Below are 13,261 nucleotides of genomic sequence, written 5' to 3'. Positions count from 1 at the left end.
TCCGACCTGAGTCAGCATTTTTAACATGTTAAATACTATCGTGAATTCATTGAAGCATTATGCCACTAACTTTAACCTATTCCACCTTATTCAGTGGTGTAGGTAAAAGATGGTAATAATACACTATTTGGTAAGATAATGGACTGAGATCTCTAGTAATCTTTTTGCCAGTGGCTTTAAATGGCCAATAAGTTAAAGAATATTGTTCCTATAGGTTAAATTTTATTCTTATTTTACATTCAAATTTATTTTTCTTAATTTTTGTGGATATGTAATATGTGTATATGTTTATGCCATATATGGCATATTTTGATACAGACATGTGATATGTAATAATCACATCAGAGGAAATGAGATATCCATTACCTCTAGCATTTATTCTTGTATTACAAGCAATTCAGTTCTTCAGTTTTAGTTATTTTTAAATGTACAATTAAGTTGTTATTGACTACAGGGTCATTTTTATGGTCATAATGAAAATTATATACAAACCCAAGTAAAATCCATACATTTCTGTGTCCTGAATAAATATTTTTTAAAATTTTAATATATTTTTATTTGAACATGTGGCCTCTGGCTGCAAGCACATACGAGCTCTTAGTATTGATTTACATGGAATTAAATATACAGATCTATTAGTCTAAAGATAAATCTTAGGTGTAAATAAATTATGTAGTGTGTTTGTGTTAGTGTATGTTTGAAACTATTTTTAACCAAAAAAAAAGTAATATTGGAACAAAATAAATCATTTTAAGAAGGTGTCTAATTTACTAGAAAAAAAAACAAAAATTCTCAAAAATACTGAACGTAAATCTATGCTCTCTGCTTTGTATTAAATTTATTACCGTATAACTTTTTGGTTTATGCTTCAGAATCTCCCCATGCAAAATATCTGTTTTAACTTGACTGTTACTCATGTTAGACCCATAATTTTTTGTTTGTTTAGTAGTTTTTTTCTTTTTCCTTTTCTTTCTTTTTTTTTTTTTTTTTTTTTAGATGAAGTCTTGCTCTGTTGCCCAGACTGGAGTGCAATGGTGTGATCTTGGCTCATTGCAACCTCTGCTTTTCAGGTTCAAGCAGTTCCCCTGCCTCAGCCTCCTAGGTAGCTGGGATTACAGGTGCCCGCCAATACACCCAGCTAATTTTTGTATTTTTAGTAGAGGCAGGGTTTCACTGTGTTGGTCAGGCTGGTCTCGAACTTCTGACCTTAGGTGATCCACCCACCTCGGCCTCCCAAAATGCTGGGATTACAGGTGTGAGCCACCGTGCCCAGCCTGTGTAATAGTTTATGGAATATTCATTATGTGAGCTGGTCTGTGAGTATAATAATAATTTTTTTTAATTTCACTGTGCCATTATTTATTGGGGTACAGGTGGTATTTGGTTAGATGAGTAAGTTCTTTAGTGGTGATTTGTGAGACCCTGATGGACCCATCACCTGAGCAGTATACACTGCACCATATATGTTGTCTTTTATCCCTCTCCCTTCCTACTCTTCCCCCCAAGTCTCCAAAGTCTATTTTATCATTCTTATGCCTTTGCATCCTCATAGCTTACCTCCCACATATCAGCAAGAACATAGGTTTGATTTTCCATTCCTCAGTTAATTCACTTAGGATAATAATCAACAATATCATCCAGGTCATTGCAAATGCTGTTAATTTCTTTTTGTGGCTGAGTAGTTTTCCAACATATATGTACCTGTCATAGTTTCTTTATCTACTCATTGATTGATGGGCATTTTGGTTGGTTCCACGAGTCTGAAATTGTGAATTGTGCTGCTAGAAATATGGATGTTCAAGTATCTTTTTCAAGTAGTCAGTATTTGGGTTTATTTCTGGGTTCTCTCTTCCATTGGTCTATGTTTCAAATAAGGACTTCTTTTCCTGTGGGTAGTTACCCAGTGGTGGGATTGCTGGATCAAATGGTAGTTCTACTTTTAGTTCTTTAAGGAATCTCCACACTTTTTTCCATAGCAGCTGTACTAGTTTACCTTTCCACTAGCAGTGTAGAAGTGTTCCCTGATTGCTGCATCCAAGCCAACATCTACAGTTTTTTGATATTTTGATTATGTCCATTCTTGCAGGAATGAGGTGGTATGGCATTGTAGTTTTCATTTGCATTTCCCTTATCATTAGTGATGTTGAACTTTTTAAATGTTTGTTAGCCCTTTGTATATCTTCTTTTGAGAATTGTCTATTCATGTCTTTGGCCCACTTTTTGGGCCTTCTTTTCTGACTGATTCGTTTGAGTTCACTGTAGATTCTAGATATTAGTCCTTTGGCAGATGTATAGATTGTGAAGATTTTCTCCCACTCAGTGAGTTCTCTGTTTACTCTGCTGACTGTTTCATTTGCCATGCAAAATCTCTTTAGTTTAATTAGGTCCCAGCTATTTGTCTTTGTTTTTACTGCATTTGCTTTTGGGTTTTTGGTCATGAAATTTTGCCTAGCTAATGCCTAGAAGGGTTTTCCAATGCTATCTTGCAAATTGTTATAGTTTCAGGTCTTAGGTTTAAGGCCTTAATTCATCTTGAGTTGATTTTTGGTATAAGGTGAGAAATGAATATCCAGTTTCATTCTCCTACATGTGACTAGCCAATTATCCCAGCACCATTTGTTGAAAAGGGTGTCCTTTCCCCACATTATATTTTTGTTTGCTTTGTTGAAGATCAGTTGGCTGTAAACATTTGGGTTTGTTTCTGGGTTCTCTCTTCCTTTGGTCTATGTTCCTGTTTTTATACCAGTACCATGCTGTTTTGGTGACTACAGCCTTATAGTTTGAAATCAGGTAGTGTGGTGCCTCCAGATTTGTTCTTTTTGCTTGGTCTTGCTTTGGCTATGTGGGCTCTATATGAATTTTAGAATTGTTTTTTCTAACTCTGTGAAGACTGATGGTAGTATTTTGATGAGGATTCTGTTGAATTTGTAATTGCTTTTGGCAGTATGGTCATTTTCACAAATTTGATTCTACCCATCCATGAGCATGGGATGTGTTTCTATTTGTTTGTGTCATCTATGATATCTTTCAGCAGTGTTTTATAGTTTTCCTTGTAGAGTTCTTTCGACTCCTTCATTAGGTATGTTCCTAAGTATTTTATTTTTGTTCAGCTATTGTAAAAGGGGTTGAGTTCTTGATTATTTCTCCATTTGCTTGCTGTTGGTGAATAAAAGAGCTACTGATTTTTTTACATTAGTCTTGTATCCAGAAACTGCTGACTTCTTTTATGAGTTTGAGGAGCTTTCTGGAGGAGTCCTCAGGGTTTTCAAGGTAAATGATCTTATCATCAGCAAACAGGTACAGTTTGACTTCCTGTTTACTTATTTGGATGCCGTTTATTTCTTGTCTTATTTCTCTGGATAGGACTCCAGAACTGTGTTGAAGAGGAGTGTTGAGAGTGGGCATCCTTTCTTTTTTCTGTTCTCAGAGGGAATGCTTTCAGCTTTTCCCCATTCACTATTATTTTGACTGTGGGTTTGTCATAGATAGATTTTATTACATTAAGTTGTGTCCCCTGTATGCCAACTTTGCTGAGAGTTTTAATCATAAAACGATGCTGGATTTTGTCAAATGCTTTCTCTGCATCTATTGAAATAGTCATATAAATTCGTTTTGAATTCTATTTATGTGGTGTATCACATTTGTTGACTTGTGTGTGTCAAACCATCCCTGCATCCCTGGTATGCAACAAACTTGATTATGGTGGATTATCTTTTTGACATGTTGTTGGATTTGGTTAGCTAGTATTTTGTTAAGAATTTTAGCATCAATGTTTATCAAGGATATTAATCTGTAGTTTTCTTTTCTGGTTTTGTCTTTTCCTGGTTTTGGTATTAGGGTGATGCTGGCTTTACAGAATGAATTAGGGAGGGTTCCTTCTTTCCCTATCTTGTGGAACAGTGTCAAAAGGATTGGTACCAATTCTTTGACTATCTGGTAGAATTCTGTGAATCTGTCTAGCCCTGGACTTTTTTCTTGGTGATTTTTAAATTACCATTTTAATCTCACTCTTTGTTATTGGTCTATTCAGGGTATCTAATTCTTCCTCATTTAAGCTAGGAGGGTTGCATTTTTCCAGGAATTTATCCATTTCTTCTAAGTTTTCTAGTTTATATGTGTAAAGGTGTTCATAGTAACCTTGAATAATTTTTTTGCCTTTCAGTGGTGTCAGTTATAATATCTCCTGTTTCATTTCTCAGTGAGGTTATTTGGATTTTCTCTCCTCTTTTCTTGGTTAATCTTGCTAATGGCCTATCAATTTTATTTATCTTTTCTAAGGAGCAGCTCTTTGTTTCATTTACCTTTTTTATTTTTTTCTTTCAGTTTCAATTAGTTCTGTTCTGATCACGGTTATTTCGTTTTTTCTGCTGAGTTTGGTTTGTTCTTGTTCCTTGAGATGTGACCTTAGATTGTCTGTTTGTTCTCTTTCAGACTTTTTGATGTAGGCATTTGGGGATATGAACTTTCCTCTTACCACCTTAGCTGTATCCCAGAGGTTTTGATCGGTTGTGTCATTATTTTCATTCAGTTTGAAAATTTTATGTTCCATATTGATTTTGTTTTGACCCAATGCTCATTCAGGAGCAGGTTAATTTCCATGTATTTGCACGGTTTTGAAAGTTCCTTTGGGAATTGATTTCCAGTTTTATTCCACTGTGCTCTGAGAGAGTGCTTGATGTAATTTCAATTTTCTTAAATTTATTGAGGCTCGTTTTATGGCCTATCATATGATCTATCTTGGAAACACTTCTATGCGCTGTTGAATAGAATGTGTGTTCTTCAGTTGTTGGATTAAATGTTTTGTATATATCTGTTAACTTCATGTGTTCCAGGGTAGACTTAAATCCATTGTTTCTTTGTTTACTTTCTGTCTTAATGACCTGTCTAGTGCTGTCACTGGGAGTATTGAAGTCCCTCACTCTTATGGTGTTGCTGTCTATCTTATTTATTAGGTCTATTAGTAATTGTTTTACAAATTTTGGAGCTCCAGTGTTAGGTGCGTATATGTTTAGGATTGTGATGTTTCCCTGTTGGATCAGGCCACTTATGATTATATAGTGTCCCTCTTTGTCTCTTTTAACCACTGTTGCTTTAAAATTTGTTTTGTATGATATAAGAATAGCTATCCCTGCTTGCTTTTGGTGTCCATTTGCATGAAATGTCTTTTTCCATCCCTATACGTTATTTGAGTCCTTGTGTTAAGTGAGTTTCCTGAAGACAGCAGATAGTTGGTGAGTTCTTATCTATTCTGCAGTTCTGTCTTTTAAGTGGAGCATATAGGCCATTTCCATTTAGTGTTAGTATTGAAATGTGAGGTGCAATTACATTCATCATGTTCTTTGTTGCCTGGATAGTTTGGTGTTTTTTTTGGTTGGGGAGGGGAATCGATTCTCGCTCTGTCACCCAGGGTGAAGCGCAGTGGCTTGATCTTGGCTCACTGCAACCTCTGCCTCCCAGGTTCAAGTGATTCTCCTGCCTCAGCCTTCTGAGTAGCTAGGACTACAAACGTGCACTGCCACGGCCAGCTAATTTTTGTATATTTAGTAGAGATGGGGTTTCACCCCCATCTCTAGAAATTCAATGGCAATAAATATTGTTGCCCAAATATTAAAAACTAATATCCAGGACCAATTTTAAATTCACTAGTATTGGATAGTGGAGCTACGGACCCAGAAATGTAAAATATGTTCTAAATATTCTAAAGGTTCTATCAGAAAACTATATTTTGGAATTAAATGTCTAGAATCTTTCATAGTATTTTCTCTACTGAACATGGTACTAGAGAATGCCAGCAAGTCATGTTACTTTTTTCTAACAAAACAGGCCTTGCTGTCTCTGACTCTGGTTTGATCTCCTGCCTTGAGCAAATAAAAGAGCCCTAGAATGTGAAGAGACATGAGACAGTAGTCTAAAACTCAGGTAGGTAAGCATGAATGAAGCAGATAACACAGACGAGAGGTTCAAAGGTCAAAAAGAATGCCGGACCTTAAAATGTGGTATGGGATGCTCTGCTTCAATGCAAAGATTTCCTAAAAGCCATTTTTTTTTTTTTTCTCTAGCTCTCAAGTAGGAGCATTTTGTCCCGTATCCTTAAATTCTTTCTGGGACTCTACTTCCTATTTAGTGGTTTTCCTTTGAGGGTACCTTGAGAACTAAACTCCTCTTTATGGCTTATAAGGTATTGCATGGTATACCTGCTCTGCCATTGCTTTGGGGAATATAAAATATATCTGAGTATTTTGAGGAACTGCATGTTAGGTTATTTCTTAAGTTTTCCCGTCATGTCTGAAATGTGTGAGAGCAGTGGTGATATTAAGATTTGTTTCAGAAATCTCAGGAACAACAATGACAGATGTTACTTATTTCTCTATTTTCTGTTTTTTTTTTTTTTTCTTTGAGACGGAGTCCCGCTCTGTCGCCCAGGCCGGAGTGCAGTGACCGGATCTCAGCTCACTGCAAGCTCCGCCTCCCGGGTTTACGCCATTCTCCTGCCTCAGCCTCCCGAGTAGCTGGGACTACAGGCGCCCGCCGCCACGCCCGGCTAGTTTTTTGTATTTTTTAGTAGAGACAGGGTTTCACTGTATTAGCCAGGATGGTCTGGATCTCCAGACCTCGTGATCCGCCCGTCTCGGCCTCCCAAAGTGCTGGGATTACAGGCTTGAGCCACCGTGCCCGGCCTATTTTCTGTTTTTGATATTAGCAATCCTAACACAGTTCAAGTGATAGGTCATCATTGTTTTCATTTGCAAATGCCTGTTGGTAGGTGATATTAACCATTTTTTTTTATATACCTATTGGTCATGTGTAATATTTGCTGGCAAAATATTTTTTGAGTCTTTTGACCATTTTTCAGTTGGATTTTTATTGTTATTATACTTGTCTTTGCTTTGAATTTCCTATATATTTTGAATATTAAGCTTTTCTTGTATATATGGTTTGCTATTGTGAGCATGCAGTAAATATTCAAGTATAGGCATCATTTTCTTATAATAAACTATTTTTCTTTGAGTAGATACCCAATGGTGAGACTTTTAAATCAAATGCTAGCTCTATTTATAGTTGAGATTGAGCATTTTTGTCATATGTGTGTTGGCTATTTGCATGTCTTTATTAAAAAATGCTTAGTAATGTTATTTGCCCATTTTTTCAATGGGATTCTTTATTATTATGATATTTTTGAGTTGTTCGAATTACTTGTAAATTCTGAATATTAGTTTCATTTTGGCACATAGTTTGCAAATATGTTCATTTATTCTGTAGGTTGCCTGTTTAGACTGTTGATTATTTTTTTTGCTGTGCCAAAACTTTTTAAAGTCCCATTTGTCTATTTTTAATAATAATATAATAAATAATAATACAATAATAGTTTTCTTTGTTGTGTCCTTGCCTAATGTTGGTATCAGGGTAATACTGACCTCAGAGTGACTTAGGAAGAATTTCATTATCCTCAATTTTTGGGAAGAGTTTCAAGAGGATTATTACTTTTGTACATTTGGTAGAATTAGGCTATGCATTTTTCTAGTCCTAAGCTTTTCTTTGTCAAGACATTTTTAATTACTGACTCAATCATGCCACTCATTAATAGTTTGTTCAGGTACTCTGTTTCTTTCTGGCTCTATCTTGGGAGGTTGTATGTTTCTATAAATTTATTTATTCTAAGTTTTCAGGTTTGTGAGTATCTAGTTGTTTATAATCATTTCTAGTGATCTTTTGTATTACTGTTGTATCCATTGTAATGTCTATTCTTTCATTTCTGATTTTGTTTATTTAGAACTGTCTTCTGTTTGTGATGAGTCTAGCTAGCAATTTATCAATTTTGTCTTTTGAAAACCAACTCTTTATTCTGTTGATCATTTTTATTGTTTTGGTCTTTATTTCATTTGGTTCTGTTCTGAGTTTTGTTATATTTTTCTTCTTCTAACTTGGAATTTGTTTTGTTATTAATATTCTAGTTCCTTGAAGTGTGATGCCAGGTCCTTAATATGTAAGCTTTCTACTTTTTTGGTGCAGGCATTTAGGCTATAAACTGCTCTCTTAGTACTATATTTACTGTATCTCACATTTTATTATATTGTGTTTCTATTTCCATCTTTTTTTCCCACAAATTTTTAATTTTCATCTTAATTTTCTTTTTGAGATGGGTTTTACTCTGTCACCCAGGCTGAAGTGTAGTGGCTCAATTTTGGCTCACTGCAACCTCTGCCTTCCAGGCTCAAGCAATCTTTTTATCTTAGCCTCCCGAGTAGCTAGGACCATTGGTGCTCACCACCACATCTAGCTATTTTTTTGAATTTTTTGTAGAGATGGGATTTGCCATGTTGCCCAGGCTAGTCTTAAGCTCCTGACCTCAGGTGATCCACCTGCCTCAGCCTCCCAAAGTGCTGGGATTACAGGTGTGAGTTACCACCCCTGGCCGTCCATGTTAATTACTTCATTTACACAGTGACTGTTTATGAGTATGTTGTTTAAATTCTTTGTAAATTTATAGTTTCTGAAATTTCTATTGATATTGATTTATAGTTTTATTCTGTGGTCTAGGTAGTTGATATAATTTTGTTCTGGGGGTACTTTGTTGATTTGCCAACTTTTCTATCTCAATGGTCTCTCTAATGCTGTGAGTAGAATGTTAAATTTTTCCGCTATTATTATATTACTGTCTATCTCTTTCTATAGGTTTAATAATATTTCCTTTAAAATCTGGGTGCTTTGATGTTGGGTGCATAGATATTTAGAATTCTTATATGCTTTTGCTGAAATGATTTCTGTATTATTGGATGATGACCTTCTTTATCCTTTTTGTTACTGCTTTTTATTTAAAGTCTGTTTTACTTGATGTAAGTATAGATATTGCAGTTTGCTTTTGGTTTCTAATTTGTATTACTATCTTCCACCCTTTACTTTTAATCTACATGTGTCTTACAAGTAAGGTGAGATTCTTATAGGCAACATATAGTTGGATCATTTTTTCTTATTCATTTCATAAATCTGTACATTTCAATGAAGGATTTCATTGATTTATATTCAAGGTTAATATTAATATGTAAGGTTTTGTTACTGTCATAATGTTAATTATATTTTTTTTCTTTTTATCTACCTTTGTGGTTTAATAAAGTTCTGTCATGTTGTAATTTGATTTATTTCTTTTCTCTTTTGTTTTATAAGACCTGTTAGTTTTATACTTTTATATGTTTTAATGATGGTGAATATCAAACTTTATTTTTATACTAGAAATCCCTTGAACATCTTTTGTAGGCCCAGTCTAGTGGTAATTGGTTTCCCCAGCATTTATCTGTCAGGATAAGACTTTATATTCTTCATTTGTGAAGGTTAATCTAGCTTGATGTAAATTTTTGGCTGGCACTTTTCTTTTCTTGCAACACTCTAAAAGTGCCATCCCATTCTCTCCTGATGAGTAAAGTTTCTGCTGAGAAGTCTGCTTTTTGTCTGATGTGGTTTTCTTTATTTCATAATTACTTCTTTCACTTTCACTTTAGATATTCATCATGTGTCATGATGAAGTCTGTTTTGCAATGTATTTTGCTGGTGATTGCTGAGCTTCCTGTATATGTATGTCTAATTCTATTGGTAAAGTTGGGAAGTTTTCATCAATTATTTTCTTAAATAGATGTTCTAAACTTTTTGATGTGTTTTATTCCTCAGAAATAATGATAATTTTTAAGTTTAGTCACTTTATATAGTCACAAACATCTCACAGTCTTTGTTTATTCTTTTTTATTCTTTTCTCCTTATTTTGTCTGAGTAGATTTTTTATAAAACCTCTTTGGTGGCAGTCTTACACTGCTGGGATCATCAAAAAGGAAAGGGAAATAGAAGGGAACCACCAAGCAGATATTGAAGCAAAAAGAGCCGCAAGGCAGGACCCTCCATTAGAAATGCTTATGGAAGGACCCCTAGTGCGGGGTAATCCCCTCTGGGAAACCAAGCCCCAGTACTCAGCAGAAGAAATAGAATGGGGAATCTCACGAGGACATAGTTTCCTCCCCTCAGGATTGCTAGCTACCAAAGAAGGAAAAATAATTTTGCCTGCAGCTAACCAATGGAAATTACTTAAAACCCTTCACCAAACCTTTCCCTTAGGCATTGATAGCACCCATCAGATGGCCAAATTATTATTTACTGGACCAGGCCTTTTCAAAATTATCAAGTAGATAGTCAGGGCCTGCAAAGTGTGCCAAAGAAATAATCCCCTACACTGCAGGCCATACATTTCAATCTCTGTATCTTTAACATCCTTGTTAAATTTGTGTCTTCCAGAATTGAAGCTGTAAAGCTACAAATCATTCTTCAAATGGAGCCCCAGATACGGTCCATGACTAAGATCTACCATGGACCCCTGGACCGGCCTGCTAGGCCATGCTCCAATGTTAATGACATCAAAGGCACCGCTCCCAAGGAAATCTCAACTGCACAACCCCTACTATGCCCCAATTCAGCAGGAAGCAGTTACAGTGGTCATTGGCCAACCTCCCCAACAGCACTTGGGTTTTCCTGTTGAGAGTGGGGATTGAGAGACAGGACTAGCTGGATTTCCTAGGCCGACTAAGAATCGCTAAGCCTAGCTGGGAAGGTGGCCACATCCACCTTTAAAGACGGGACTTGCAACTTAGCTCACGCTCAACCAATCAGGTAGTAAAGAGAACTCACTAAAATGCTAATTAGGCAAAAACTGGAGGTAAAGAAATAGCCAATCATCTATCACCTGAGAGCACAGCGGGAGGGACAATGATCGGGATATAAACCCAGGCATTCAAGCAGGCAATGGCAACCCCCTTTGGGTCCCCTCCCATTTTATAGAAGCTCTGTTTTCACTCTATTAAATCTTGCACTGCAAAAAAATAAAAACATCTTTAAAGGTCTGAAAATTTGGGCTGGGCACAGTGGCTCACACCTGTAATCTCAGCACTTTGGGAGGCCAAGGTAGGTAGATCAGCTGAGGTCAGTAGTTCAAGACCACTCTGGTCAACATGTTGAAACCCCGTTGCTACTAAAAATACAAAAATTAGCTGGGCGTGGTAGCAGGTGCCTTTAATCCTGGCTACTCATGAGACTGAGGCAGGAGGATTTCTTGAACCCAGGAGGCAGAGGTTGCAGTGAGCAGAGATTACACCACTACACTCCAGCCTGGGCAAAAAAGGGGGACTCCATCTAAAAAAAAAAAAAAAAAAAAGGCTGAAATTGTTTTTTATGTCTGAAGCCTTTTTAAGGTCTTTTAAAGTCATTTCAATGAATTTTTTTTCTTAGAATACTGGAGAATTATTGTGTTTCTTTGAAAGTGTCATAAACCTTGCTTTTCTGTGTTTTCTGTGTCTTTGTGCGTCTTTATGTTGATTTCCATACATCTAGAGGAACAGTTCCTTCATTTTATTTCTGAATTTACATTCATTGGAGAAAGCTTTTTTTTTTTACGTTATTACCATGATGTTTATTGCATGGAGCCATTTGGCTTTACTTTTGGGTTTGTGCATAGGAAAGACTGTATAAGTTTCTTGAGTATAAACATATATATATATGTGCGTGTGTGTATATATGTGTGTGTGTGTGTGTGTATATATATATATATAACCAACGTTGTATTGGCTTTGGAATCATCTTTTCTCTTAGGTTGATTTTTAAATGTAAGTCTCAGAAAACAATTTATGTTGTGTTGTTCATTGAGGGCCAGCACTCCTGATGTAAAAGGGTGAGAAGGTAGTAGGGGGTGTATGATGACAAATTACTTGATAGTTATAATGTACATTATCTGAGTGATGGATACCCTAAAAGTCCTGATTTTATCACTCTGCAATCTATGCATGGAACTAAATTACACTTGTACCCAACACATTTGTATAAATAAATAAAAAACAGCCACTACTAAGAGTTTGCTATCTTGCTTATTCATACATGAAAATACATTACAAATGTTTCCTATGATATTAACTATTATTGTTACAGGAGTTGAAAAGAAATTATTTAGGCAGATAGAGCAAAACAGTCCTTGATAAAGTTTTCTTTTCAATAAAAAGAAGTCCACAAATTATTATTACTTTTTTTTTTTTTTTAACAAAGAGCAGCCTGTAAAATTGAGCTGCAGACAAAGATAAGCAAGCTGGAAGCTTGCATGAATCAATGCCGGCAGCCATGCTGCAGCTTGCTCTGCAGTGAATGCCAAGAAATAAGTATTCAGACAATTACAGCTGAACAGGGAGGCGAGCAGCTCCTCCAAGAGAGTGCTGCTTTAAGATTCATCTGCCAAGTATTCATTGAGAAGGCTAGTTGAACTACAATTTACACAAACAAGAAACATCCACCATGTGGCTATTTGGGGTCGGGTCATGAGGCACATATGGCCTTATTACATCTAAAAGCACTCAAAGCACATTCTTAGGAGGCTGTGTTTAGCACTCCTTATCACACATTCTGTTCCTTGTCCTATTTTCAGGGTCAAGGAATTAGTCTCATGCACAAACAACTTACACACAGTGCCTCAGTATTTTTCCATGCCTTGACCTCAAATGCCTTGTACATAAGCTTGAATGTATTGTACACTCCCCACATTTCCCCCTTCTTTAATTCTTAGAACGTGCTGATTATCCAATGTAAAGTAAACTTCTATCATTCTTCCCTGGTCATAGTTGGGTTGAGTGGCCGTACAAAGCCATTTGCAGATGCCTAAAAGATACAAAAAAGAATAAACATAACGACCACCACCCCAATGCATATGTTTAGCCCAGACAACCAAGTATTTGGGTTCAACCACTGAAAGTCTTCTTGTAATAACTGAAGGGTATTTGTTTGTAATTGCTGAGACCATCACTTAGGCTGTTTATTTAACTCACACTAAAGAGTAGAAACTCAAGAAGACAGGTGGTGGTGGTAAGCCTCATGTAGGTGTGCCTTCACTCTCCCAGGTATATTGGGAGCTATTATATGGCATAAGTGTGACACAGATTGAATTATATTGCTAATCACAATGTAAATTTTGACGGGTAATGAATGCCTGCTGTGGATCCCCTAACCATTCAATGACAGCTTCAAGGGCCACTAGGTGAGATAAAATATTTTTATCAGTATTTACTTGTTCTTAAAATTCATGGGTTACACTGTATACCATGTGGTTCACTACTGAGGCTGTATGAATAGATTCCGTCAAAGTGATAGCTGCAGTAGCAGCAATTGTTAGTATAATAATAGCTGAAACTAAAAAGGCAATTAGAGAGGCCAGACTTTTTTTTTTTTTTTTTTTTTTTTTTTTTTTTTT

At 36.0% G+C, this 13,261-nt stretch overlaps 1 long non-coding RNA gene across 1 annotated transcript in view; it reads right to left on the bottom strand.

Annotated features, from left to right (window-relative positions):
• Positions 1-12,047: 12,047 nt before the first annotated feature.
• Positions 12,048-13,261, bottom strand: part of LOC108543506 (uncharacterized) — a 3,095-nt gene continuing 1,881 nt past the window's right edge. The window contains exon 2 of the long non-coding RNA XR_001889593.1: positions 12,048-12,672. This is a non-coding gene — a long non-coding RNA (uncharacterized LOC108543506). The remainder of the gene's footprint in view (positions 12,673-13,261) is intronic.

This window comes from Rhinopithecus bieti, unplaced genomic scaffold (assembly GCF_001698545.2).
Source record: "Rhinopithecus bieti isolate Rb0 unplaced genomic scaffold, ASM169854v2 scaffold_24982, whole genome shotgun sequence".
In the NCBI taxonomy this organism is placed as follows: Eukaryota; Metazoa; Chordata; class Mammalia; order Primates; family Cercopithecidae; genus Rhinopithecus; species Rhinopithecus bieti.
The sequence above is the reverse complement of the archived record's forward strand: the minus strand, read 5'-3'. Positions and strand labels throughout refer to the sequence as shown.